This window comes from Equus asinus, chromosome 16 (genome assembly GCF_041296235.1).
Source record: "Equus asinus isolate D_3611 breed Donkey chromosome 16, EquAss-T2T_v2, whole genome shotgun sequence".
Classification (NCBI taxonomy): Eukaryota; Metazoa; Chordata; class Mammalia; order Perissodactyla; family Equidae; genus Equus; species Equus asinus.
The window spans coordinates 45,123,320-45,136,762 of NC_091805.1; the positions used below are offsets into that span (position 1 = coordinate 45,123,320).

At 38.6% G+C, this 13,443-nt stretch overlaps 1 protein-coding gene across 5 annotated transcripts in view; it reads left to right on the plus strand.

The window, feature by feature from the left end:
• Positions 1-13,443, plus strand: part of LRIG2 (leucine rich repeats and immunoglobulin like domains 2) — a 59,951-nt gene that overhangs the window by 19,952 nt on the left and 26,556 nt on the right. The gene's annotated exons all lie outside the window — the stretch shown is intronic.

Sequence of the window (13,443 nt, forward strand, 5' to 3'; positions counted from 1 at the left end):
TCCCTATGAATGCCAAGTGGAACTCTCCTGATGAAGTGATGATTTCTTTCCTATATAAACCATATGGGATTATCTTTATGTTAATGGGGGATATTCACCTAATGAATATGCCTGTTACCCAGTTCATGGTAAATGCTGTGGTTAAGGGGGACTCTTTTACATGAACACCCCATATGACCTCACTGCTGCCAAACCAGGGGGCAATTGGGAAAGCCTTATATATTTGCTGTCTCAGCTTCCCCTCCTGAATTTTACAAATGTTAATAAAAACTTTAGGTTAACAAGAGAATGAGGAAAAGCAAAGTAGAGGGTCAAGGGACTGGTCTTAACAAGGTGGAAATTTTTAAATGGTTATTAAGAAGGTATGAATAAAACAGATATTGCTAGGACCAAAGAAAAGGAAGAATCACAGGACTTGACCTAGCATAATGGAAAACTTTACATGGTTATTAAGGAATAGGATGAATAAAACAGACATTGATGGGATTAAAACAAAGGTTTTAGTTCAGCACTACCCAAGGTTGGGCTGGCCAAAGGGACCTCTTTGTGGCCGCCAACATTAGAGGGCCTCAAACAAGTCCACTCTGTTTACCCTAGCTTAGAGAAATTTAAAAATCTGAAGGCAGAGTGCCAGCCCTGATGGTCTAGTGGTTAAAGTTCAGTGTGCTCTGATTTGGCAGCCCGGGTTCAATTCCCAGGCATGGAACCACACCACTTATCTGTCATGCAGTGGTGGTGGCTCACATGAAAGAACTAGAAGGACCTACAAATAGAATATACAACTATGTACTGGGACTTTGGGGAGGTTTTAGGGAAAAAAAAAAGAGAGGAAGATTGGCAACAGATGTTAGCTCAGGGCAAATCTTTCCCAGCAAAAAAATAATGAAAATGAAAAATCCCAAGGCGGAGATTACAGTGAGAAACCTGACCAGCAATCCCTTGGGGCATTGGTTAGGCAGATTAAATGAGATCAAGATTGACAAAAAGGCCAGAGTCCCTTGGCTTAACCCCTAGGGAGGACCCAAAGCCTTTTGTGCATGAGTGGGTAAAATGGTCAGGAGGTGGCGAGAAGTTTTTAGCACTCCTTTATGTGGGAGCCCTTTGCACTGTGGTACCAAAAACCATTGGTGAAGCCCTGATGCAACTGTGAGAGAACTTCAAACTATTTAAGGTTTGACAGGATTATGAAAGTTGGAATGTTTCAACAGGCTTTATGTAAAGAGGTTGTGTCTCCTTTACCTGAATCTTTTGTGGGAATGGATGTTATGTCTGGCTGAGGAGCACTTCCCCTACCTAGTATTATAAAACCAAAACCTGTTAATGAAGTCCTAATGGAGGCTACAGTTAGGAATGTAAGGTAAAAGTTTGTAGGAGAACTGCTATATTTGAACAGGCTTTTACCTAACTATTATGGAGATGGATGTTGTATCTGACTGGGGAATGTTTCCTCTACCTAGTATAAAACAGAAGGCATGTAAATCCACCCTTCAAGCAGTGTTAATTGGACATGCTAAATGGGAACCAGTAAAATTGCGCAAGCCCACACAGTATAGAATAGAAATTGGAGTGCTGGTATGGACAAATTCTCTGTGTGATAGCCATGTGTGTACTGTGGACTGGGGCTTATGGCAAAAGCCGGCAATGACTACTCGGACTTTGGACTAGAGAAGTTCCATTTGAAAGGCAGTTATTGGCTTGCTATTGGACATTAATTGAAACTGCCACTATGACTAAAAGTCATAAAATAATCTTGAAACCTGAAATACTCATAATGTCTTGTATAATGACAGATAAACACTCAAATGGGGAGGGCAGTGCCCATAAGAGTTCCATAATAGGTGTGTACAGGATCATGCTGCCTGGGGAATGCAAGGAGGAGAAACTTGAGCAGGGAACCCCTTTTCCCCAGGGCTGACTCTGGAACTGTGTGAGGAGCTGCTGATTTCTTTTGTCACTTGGGTAGTGTCCTCTGTACAGCTCATAACTGACTAAAAAAGAGCTGCTTGGTTTGTGGATGGGAGTTCCAAGGTGAATGGGCAGAATCCTATTTGGAAGGCCACTACTCTGATTGATAAATATAAAGACAAATTAGCTTGGTAGGCTGAGTTGCATGCTGTTTTCTTAGCAATGATGGAAGAATTGAACATTGGAAAAAGCCCATATGTTTGGAGTTTTACTGATTCATAGGCAGTGGCCAGTGGTCTGGCCATAGGTCAGGCAGAAGAGCAGTGGAAACCTCGCCTATTAAAGGGATGCCCATATGGGACACAGTACTCTGGAAATCACTGTGGGAATTTGAGGGTTGCATTAAAGTAGGACATGTCAATGCCCATCGGAAGAACCCTCTTCCAAGTTTGGAAGGTGATTGGAATCAACCAGCAAATATCCTTGTGTGCGCATTTGTGGTGGCCACCTGGGTCCATGAAATGAGTGGATACAGGGGCACTGCAGCAATGCAGAGATGGGCTGAATCTAGACATATTCCTTTTGCACTCTCTGAGGCACAAAATGCCAGTAAGAACTGTTCTGTCTGTAAGCAAAAGAGACAGAGACTGCAGATGGCTTTGTGGGAGATACCCTGGTGGGAAGGCCCTGAGCATAGCTGGCAGGTGAGACTGATGCTTGTAGCCCTTGGGGGCTACAGATGGGTCCTGACAGGGATAGACACTGACTGTGGACTGAGCTTTGCTTATCTGATGGTAGATGCAAATGCTCACAGTGCTATAAAAGAACCGGAACAAAAGATAACATATGCCACTTTGGATGGCTGGCCATTATTTCTTCAGACCAGGGAATATACTTTACAGCCCATAATGTCCAACAATGGGCAGAGAGATATCCTCCTTAGAGTACTAGTTTGAGAACTGGAACAGGCAGTTAAAACATTGGTTGTCTAAAATGGGGGGAGCTAAAGACATGAAGGGCTGGCTTGAATACCTTCATGAAAGTGTGCTCACACTCAACATGAGTTGGGGTTAAAGGAATGGCCCTACTAATTAGAGTCCTCTTTTTCTGGTGGATTTGGGGAATAGAGGGTGAGGAAGGATGCTGGAATGACTGTGCAGTTCTTATCGGGGGAGGTGTATGCTGGTGGAATGACCATACTTTTTTCTTTTTCCCCATATCACTTCAACTTTTTTTTCCTAGTTGATACAGTGGTCATAGGATGAGGGCTGCACTTACAAGTGCCAGAAACAAGCATGATTCCTAAGCAAGAAACTGTAACTGTATTTTTAAACTTTGGACCAGAATTCCTAAGGCCCTGAAGGAGTGGATTGTGCCTTCACTCCATCTGGTAAAATTGAGGTTAACAGTGAATGCCGCTATATTGCCTGGTGGTAAAAATAACTCACTAGTTCTGTGCCTATGTAACCTTACCCTAACTGAACAGAGTGGATCGAGGGGGAGATATTTGCTGGATTATTATTGCTGTTTGCAATCTGGACCAGCACAGTGGCCGAACCTGATGTCCCTTCCAAAAGTGGAAGAGTTCGGATATAACTGGAGAGAAGGAGCAATAGTAGCTGAGGGTAAAGGAATGACTAAATGGGTTGTATAATGAGAGAAATCCAATATTAGCACCTCAGAAGAGGCTCAGGGTAAGAGATGATATGTCTCTTAACTCACTTATGCCACATGACTGAAAGGGTGAAACTGTGTTTGCCTAGACTGCTCCTGCTTTTGTAACCTGACAGGATTGAATGGAAGCCTGCAAACCTGAGTGGCCTTGTTCTGGAAGGCATTTTTCATATGAAATGGTGATGGACTGGACTTATTATTAATGACTGAATGGCATTCTAATAATGTGCTGGTATCTTTTGCGTTGTACATCATTTTCCTGTAAGGGGTCTGTGGCAAGAGACCAAGGAGCTGGGCTGTGAAATAATAGAAAATGTAGGTATTGGACTCTGGCCCTGTTTCCTGGCACAGAGCTCTTGGAACCCTTCTAGTTTCCTAAGTGATAAGAGCACTAGGAGCATCTTTTGTTCTTATATTTGGTCTTTACCCTGATTTCTGATACAGAGCTTCTAAATCTCTTGGAATTTCCTGGGGGATAGGAGTGCTGTTGGATCTACAGAGGTGACTCTTGGTGGGCTGCTGGATAGCTTCAGGATAGGGGCTGGTCACCGGAAAGACCAAGCTATGATTAGAAGCTTGGATCTTTCAGCCGCACGCCCCCACCCTCCTGGAAAGGGAGAGGGGCTGGAGGTTGAGTTAACAATTGATCATTCCTCTGTGAAGAAGCCTCCGTAAAAATCCCCAAAGTATGGGTTTTGGAGAGCTTCTGGGTTGGTGAGCACATCTGCGTGCTGGGAGGGTGGTGCACCCCAAGTCTGCAGGGACAGAAGCTCCTGCACTGGAACCTTCTGGATCTCGCCCGATGTCTCTCTTCATCTGGCTATTCATCTGTGTCCTTTATCACATCTTTTATTATATAATAAACTTGTAAATGTAAGTAAGTGTTTCCCTGAGCTGTAGGAAGTGATTGACTCCAAGGAGGGGGTCGTAGGAACCTCTGATTTGTAGCCAAGTTGGACCGAAGTTGTGCGTATCGTGGGGACCTACTATTTATGATTGGTGTCTGAAGTGAGGAACAGTCTTGTGGGACTGAGCCCTTATCTTGTGGGGTCTGCACTAACTCCAGGTAGTGTCAGAATTGAATTGAATTGAATTGAATTGTAGGACATCCAGCTGGTGTTGGAGAATTGGTTGATGTGGGGAAAAACCACACATCTGGTGTCAGGAGTTTGTGTGTGTGAGTAAACATAGAAAGAGAATTTTTCCTGGAGAGGAACCTGTTTAGATACTGTCTGTCTGCTTTTCTATATCAGAAACTCTTGCAAATTTTCTTTGGTTATTCAAAACTTGGCTGGATTCTCCATGGGTGCAGAGCTCTGTATGTAACATTGTTCTGATTTTACACACACGTGCTTGCGCTCATGTGCGTACACACACACACACACGAATTGGAGGACCAGGTAGATTAGTCAACTTCTTGTTTTGCTAAGGACATTAGAACCCCTCTCTTCCAATTATTTGTTGTCATGGTCATTTCATGATAGCACCAAAAAATTAGGAGTACATAATTTTAGAGTTAATGACAATTCTGTAGATTAAATAAACTTAGCTTTATGGAAAACTTGGAACCTTGTGCTTACTATTTTCCTTTTGGGCTGGTGAAGACTTATCATGGATCAGTATTTGGGAACCATGCTGTACTAGATTAACGGAATTTCATGTATATTTAGTTTCTGTAGTTTCTCAGTTCCTTCTGTTCTCATTATAGTAACTGTTTAAGATTTGCTTGCATTTATTTAGAATAGTTGTGAACACATTAGTTCTTTCGCATACACAGAGGACATTAACTTATATTGAATAACTCTAGGGACGTCTTTCCAAATTTGTATGTGACTTGAACCTCAGCCTCTTTAGCTGCGGCTCTGTATAACTGACATTGGCAGTTTTCACTGTTGGTTAATGGGTTGAGCCAGCCTTGACCCCTTCAAAAGTCCTGAGCGCACTACCAGTGAATTGTGTGACGTCAAGCAAAAACTGCATAGCTTTCCCTCTACTTCACATTTCCTTCCTAGAGGGGCAGATAATTTGTAGTATCCTTTCTTTCTGTATTTGTAGTGATATTGGTCAGGATTGAGAGAGACTTTGGAAAACATTCTTAGGTTTTAGAAGGATGGTATGGTAGGGGTGTTGATTTGAGGGCCTTTTAAGTTCATTCCGGATGTTCGTTTTTCTGAAAATGAACTCTTTCACTTTTCTATTGCATGTGGAGGATAAAGATTGTGAAGAAAACTGTGAGAAGGAGAAACATAATTTTGACATAACTTGTTGCTTTTCAGTCCCATAATCCAGCTGGAATGTGAAAAGAATCCACTTTAATTGGGTTAAACAACAAGATGGGGAACTGAAAATGAGTCCTTTTAAAAAAGGTACAGGTTAGATTTCTTTTCTACTAAGGTCCCTAATGTTTACTTAAATTACTACTATCTACTTTGTTTTCCACTTCTCCTTCCATCGTATGTCCATGATATTCATGATATGTCTTATAGAGAAATGAGATTGGCTATGGGCTGAGCAGACACTGGGTTTAGAAACCTAGTTTACTCTGTGATCAAACCCAGGTAGGATTTCCATCTCTTGGCCTGTTGGCCTCCGTAGGCGGGAATGTGTAGGAAGCTCTGCCTTCTCTGGATAATGTCACTCTGTTCCACGTTTACCAGAGTGGTAAAAAACTGTGCTTGTTCCTGGAAAGTTCCCCCCCTTCCCCTTAACCCTCATCCTCACTAAGAGGCAGTATCTGCCCCTGTCCATCAGCATGAGTCTCATTATGCCCTTTATTCTTGTTTATACGGTCTCTAGAAGCTCAGGACGTTCATGTTCTCTCCTCTCCCAGAGACAGCTTCGACCTCTTTCTTGACTTTATTTTTGTCATTAGCAGGCATCATTTTCTGACATGCTACGTATTTGGCTTTGTCTTCTTTTCAGTAGAATGTAAATATCACAAGGGCATGAATTTTTGTCTGTTTGTTCATTGCTGTAGATTGCGGTGACCAGTAGTAGGTGCTCAGAAATATTTGTTGAATGCACGCATTAAATAATTAAAGAAAGTGTGCGGCTGTGCTTTTTGAGGGAGATCAGGAGGAACTCTCAAAGAAATTAAAGCAGTGCTTTCTCATTTGCTTCTCTGGTCTTTTAAATATCTTCTTAGATGGTTTCTTTTCAAGGTACGTCATTCTCCATAGTAAACGTTGTGAATGAATTAGGGCATTATCTTGACTAGTTTTTTGCATTTTAAGATCATCTTAAAGAAAAAAGAAAAGAAAAATTCTAAATTTAGGTACATTAAGTTACTGCTAACTCTAGCTCCCATCTCGGTCTGTCTGGGATGTTTTGTCTAATTGCACCAAAATTCAGAAAAACTTTTGCATGCACAAATAATCTTACATTTATTCTGATCATCTTTGTTTTTATAGGGCTTTGCAGCATCTATTAGATATTTACTGAATAATAGTGAATAATCAGTTGCATACAGCATGTCATGGCTTGCAGCTGTAGTTTGGGGAATTTAATAGTGCACAACTTCATTCTAACCTGTACACCAGCCACCCATTTCTAAAGTTGGGATACTGCAAAGACAGGGTCACATAGCATGTCTTTCAAAGCTCTAGCAGAAATACCAGTTTTAATCGTTTAAATTACTGGTAAATCCTTAAAGCAGATTTGGGAGGAATGGGAATATGCTGCTATAGTATTTCCAGAATCCAATATGCATTGACCTTCGCTTGCATACTACTGTTAGAATGAGCTGTTTTGCTTTCAACATCATTTCAAAGCATGTACAATATGCTGTTTTTCATTGTATTAAGGATTTTAATATAGTTCATCTTCTTTATCCTGAGCCACCTGGGGAAGTGCTAAACAGATGTGACCTCAGGAAATCTGTTACAGTAATCTTCAAGGCATTTTTGTTAGTTCAGAAGATACCTAAACAAGAAAGCCTACAATGAGAGAGCCTTAAGAAATCTGATCTAGTGCATATCTGATACAGGTCACTTAGGGCTGGTTGTGAACATAAGTTTACCCTGAAATGTCTTGATATTTTATGTTGAGTCTTGCATAATTTACCAGTTTAAATTCCTTTTGGCACTGTGAGAGTGCCTGCCTGTCTTATCATACTTTTTCTAGTATTGGTTATCATTAAAATTATTTTTTTTTTTTGCTAATTTGGTAGGGGAAAAATTATCACGTTGGTTTAATTGCTTTTCTTTGCACAATCTGTTTGCTTCTCTTAATATTAACATTGCCTCCACTGGTTCCCTTGCCCTGAATGGCACTTAATTTTAGATGTCAGAACCACTTGGAAAGAAAAGAGAGAGTGTGCTATATCCCTAAGAATTTTTACCTTCAGCTTTTGCCTGTTTTGATAAAATCTTGCCGGGCATGGGAACAATAGTTAAGGGATTAGGAAAGACAAACAAGACTACTACTGGAAAGAGGTAAAGAAATCTAGGGTTGTTAGCCTCACTACCCAAACCCTGACTCTCCTCCCCAGTGAAATACCTAGCCCAGAATCTACCAATATGTTTTGCTGCATTTATCTAGGAATTTATTTTTAAAATCTTATTTGAGAAAACATACAGAAAGAAATTATAAAAGGGCTTATTCATGAGCATATGTGCTCTTTAAAAAAAATCATGCAAAACAGAAATGTATTAAATAGAGATAAAAGCATTCCTTCCTCTACCCCCTCTATCCCACCTGTCTGTGGTGCAAATAGTTAACTTGTTTTATAGGCATTTTATCTTGATAGTAAATATACTTTAATGGCATTTTAGTGTCAGTAAGGCTTTAGTGGAAGGTGATCCTATAAACTCCCAGAGTGATTGTGTAGACTAAAAATGTCTGTTTTGTTCGCTACTACTTAGTGCAATGCCTGGCATATAGTAAGTATCAAATCTTTGTTGACAGGCAGGTTTATTGTAAGGCGAGAAAAGGAAAAGAATTGAAAAAATTCTAACAGAGCATCCTCTGGCCATCAGGCTTTGGGTTATTAGATTTCTGGACTAGTGCAACGGTTCTCAGCACTGGCTACACATTAGACTGTCACTTGGAGAGCTTGTGCAAAATACCAGTGCTTGGGCCTCAACCCCCAGTGATTCTGATTTGATTGGTCTGGGGTGAGACCCCAGCATCAGTATTTTAAAATCTTTCCTGCTGATGCTGACGTGCAGCAGTGGTGGAGAGCCACTGAGCCATAAACAGTTGTTGCTTACTGAATGTTAATTGAGATCTGTGCTTTGCTTAATTCTTTAAAAGTCTTTTATGCTTTGGTGGACACTTGTATTTTTATTGAGATTATTGTCCTAATTATATTTCATTATATTAAAAATATTTTGCATTTCCTGATATACAACATATATAGTCACCACATGCATAATCAAAGAGTTACTTATATATTAAGGTAATCCTTTGGCTTCCTGATGCTAGAAAATAAATTTCCCTCATCTTAGGTCCATGACATTTTATGTGGTACACTTTACTTTTTGAAGGTCCTTCAATTCTAAAGGAACACAGGCATTTAAGCAGTAGAGAAAATACATCATATTAAGAGCTTAACAAAGATGTTTAAAAAAAAATCTGAATGCATTCTTATGCCATATTTTCTACATCAAAGTAGATGACTCAGTTTATTCTGTGTTATTCCAGATGTCAAAAATGTTAAGATGTTCAGCTGATGAAAATCAAAAAATAAAACAATTTAAGTAATTCTATCCCATCCAAATTATTAATTTCATGTTTGGCACAGAAACTAGATGGACAGAGTAGTTAATGCAAGCTTTACTTTGCTAAAAACCTGTTTGTTTTTAAGTGTGTGTTCTTTACCTCTCTTTCCCTTGTACTTCCCCAATTCCCCCCCACCCCCAAAAGAGACTGCATTTATGTTATTTGTAACAGATTTAACTGTTGGAATAGTCATAATAGTCATAATAACTATTGGTGGGATTAGCAGTTTTAAAGTTAAACAGTACACTTTAGTGAAGTGTGTTGTAAATAAATTTTAAATAAATGCTTTTTAACTTTGGGTTTCTCTTGCATATTTTTATTTTTTATGTATCTGTTTCAAAATCACCATGACATCTTGGTTATATAATCAGAATCTTGGCGGGTTGCAGCAGGAAAAGCATAGCCAACCCTACGTATAAGTATGCTTATTTGAGATGTTAGACTTGGTGCCAGGTTAAACTACATGGGTATTAGGGAATGATGGATTACATTAATAATGGTAAACCCTACTAATGCTTCGTTTTGATTAGACCTTCCTTCTCTGCCAGTAATGTAAGTGATACGACTTGTTTTAATATCCATTCACTTCTAAAAATCTTTAGAATAACTTAATAATTATAATAAAATATAAATAATCTGGTAGAAAGATGTGAACCCAGTTGATACCCAGAAAAGCTCACTAATGATGATGGAAAATGTCATAGTTTTCTGTATATTTTCATGTATAAGCAATAGCCTTTGTTCTGCTATTGCTGAATTATTATTTTATTCTAAATGGAAAAAAAGACATTAAAAACATGAGATTAGTGTGCTATAGTTTTGTACTCTTGGCTAAAAATTCAACTCTTCACTGGCTTGAAATTTGAAGGCCAGACACTAGGTTCTAAAATGGGATTTATTATTTCATAAATCAGTCCATAAGCAGTCTAGCATGTTTGCGTTTCCCACTGTTTTTCTGAGCTATATTACTGATTAGGAATATAAGAGAACATCTAGTTGTTAGGGGTTTTTTTTTTTCCCCTTGTCTAGGGTCATAATTAACCTAGTTTGGTCCATGGATGGCATTATTCTGAAAACATTCTGTAGGAAGAATTCTAATCTCTTAGAAAAGTAACAATTAAAATCTTATTCCCATCACATTCTGGGTTAAAGATAGATTTTATATGCAAGTTTATTTTATTTTGGTTTTTTTTTAAGGAAGATTAGCCCTGAGCTAACTGCTGCCAATCCTCCTCTTTTTGCTGAGGAAGCCTGGCCCTGAGCTAACATCGTGCCCATCTTCTTCCACTTTCTATGTCGGATGCCCACCACAGCATGGCATGCCAGGCGGTGCCATGTCTGCATCCGGGATCTGAACTGGCGAACCCCGGGCTTTCCAAGCAGAACGTGCGCACTTAACTGCTGCACCACTGGGCCGGCCCCTGAGTTTATTTTTAAGTAACACTTTCCCATGGTAGACTATTAGAACAGTACAGAAGCATATAAAGTGGAAAACTAACAAGTTCCTTTGTCCTACTTAAGGAAAACCCATTGTTAACTGTTTCTTGGGTATACTTATTGAATTTTTACAATATATCTTTTTCCTTTTCTTTAAAACACACACACATGTGAAGCCATACTATGAAGTATGTATAAATATTTATGCTATTCTTTTTACTGGGTGCAGAGATTTCCATTGTATGAAACTTTCATGAGGTATTTAATTGATCCCATTTTAATAAACATTTAGATTGCTTTTCATTTTGTGATTTTGCTGTTACAGTAACTTCCTGGTAGATACCTCTTCATAATAACATGAATATATATGTAGAATAGATTATTAGGAGTATCACTGGGTTATTCTAAAACATCAAATCTTGTGATATAGGTATGTTCCTCAATAACTTGAGCAAATCTTTGGTGGGCCGCCTTGTTATTGGTGTCTTTCTCATGAAATTGGGATTCAGAAACAATATTTAGTTTACTACTTTAATAAGATAATGTAAGGGAATAGTTCCAATTATTAAAGTTTTTCCTTGGCAAGTGGATTATGCCTGCATGTACAATAGATAAATACTCAGAGAAGGTGATAGTGCTGGACCATTATCCTATTTCAAATCCAGTATTATGTAATAACCTGTTTACACACTGACTTGTCTGCTAAACATTTTATTTATATTCTTTTAATCTTCTGAGCAATCCACTGAGGTTGGTACTAGTTTTCTCATTTAACTGTGGAGGAAATTGAAGTTAAAGAGGTTAAATGACGCACCCAAGGTCCCAGAACTTGGCATGTGAACACTCTTTTCTTAAATGGAACTGTAGAATCCATATTTCCTGTTTTTCTGTTGTTGTATTCCCCCAGTGAAGCAGTATTTTTAATCATTAAGAACCCAAGGAAAAATAATGGAAGAAAATAAAATATGCCTCTTATTCTTGAAATGGATGCTCCCATCTTCCTGCCACCTCCAGCTTTTTGGATTCATATAAAAGGTGTTGTACAGTGTATTACAAATAAGTACTGCAAGTGAAGGATAGAAAGTTTAATTTGGAGTAGCATTATGCTTCATGCTGTAATAAAATCTTATTTATCCTAAAGATATTTATCCAATATCTCTAGCCATCTCTAGTTCAACCAAAAAGCAAAAATGCCTCCAGGAAGCATTTATTCATAAAGGAGCCTCTCAGACTCTCACTCAGATCTCATTTACTCCTATTTCAGACAGTTCTAACAGACACTGGGGTTTCCTAGCCTATGACAGTTGATTAGAAGCAACAAATTAGAAAAATTGCAAGTGGCGCTTTTATAGACAGGAAGGCTGACAGCTCCAGGAATGGATAGCTTTTGGTGCCAAGCTGTTAGTGGTAAAGGAAAAGCAAACCTAAATGCAGACAGAAGTTTAAGAGTTGTTTGGAATCCTTGTGTTTAGTATTCTTCAAGAGTACTCAAGATCATCATCATGTTAAATCACAGTACTGTAATTGATCGTAATGCTAATCCTGAGTATTATTTTAAAAGTAAATTATGCTAGATATACATGGATTTCTATACATAAATGGCAAGTTATGCTGGATAAATATGGAAAGCATTGTCATACCCAAACTATTGGGTATAACATGTTCTTATTTTTTAACTTTTGCAAAGGGCCCCTGTATCAGAGGTTTCATATTATTGAAGTTTGCAGTTTGGCCTGTTAGCGCTGCAGATTTTCAAAAACAAGATTGACAGTGACTCAAAAGTGTATTTATGTGACTGGGTAGGAGAAAACCCCTGCATCTCTGTTGCTGCAGGACTTCTTTGCAATTAGCTTGCAGAACTTGATTCTTCTCCTAAAACTGTTGTGATTTCTCTGTACATCCTATAAATTATTTACACCCTGATGGTACTAAACGACTACATTAATGGCACCTCTGGCTCCACATGATATCAAGAACTTCAATAATTCATCATTTATTACAGCTCCATCCCTGTGGATGAGCACAAGTGGGAGCAGAGTTTGCAGCACTGAGATGAAGGCTCTCTGAGACCTTTACTCTCCACTCATTATAGCTACAAATATTCAGATATTAGTGGTATTAAAAAATAAAGGAAAGATTATTGACTGTTAGAAAGCTAGACTTTTTAGGTTAAGTTTATCAAGCATTAGATTACATTAAGTTTTTAAGTACATTTTAGGGATATTTCAATGGGAAAATCTTTGAAAGACAGTTTTCTATTTCAGGACTCTCACTTTAAAAAAACCCAGACAAACCAGTATTAGCTTATTCAAACTAAATGGAATTAATGATTGGCCACTGGAAGAATTGTGAGAGACTTTATTTGAAACAGTGATCCAAATTCTTAATCTCAGAGTTTTACACCTGATAGTTGAAGTCTTCAAATTTCAGTCTTCATCCTTTTTGGAGTACTGTAAGAAAAAAAAATAGGAAAGGCATGCTTATGGAGAGCAAGAGTGGTTCTTTGCACCCCCATAAGCACATGTAATATGATTCAATTCCAGAGTGAAATTTAAGTATAAAAGAAAGTTAATTTACACATTTCCAGTGAAGGAGAATAGTAGAGTTGATATTGAATTTGTGTTTACAGTTATAGGGTGATTCCACCTCGTGAGTACAGTAAGTGTTGCTTTCAAAAAAGACAAAGAAAAAGGTTAGTAAGGTTCA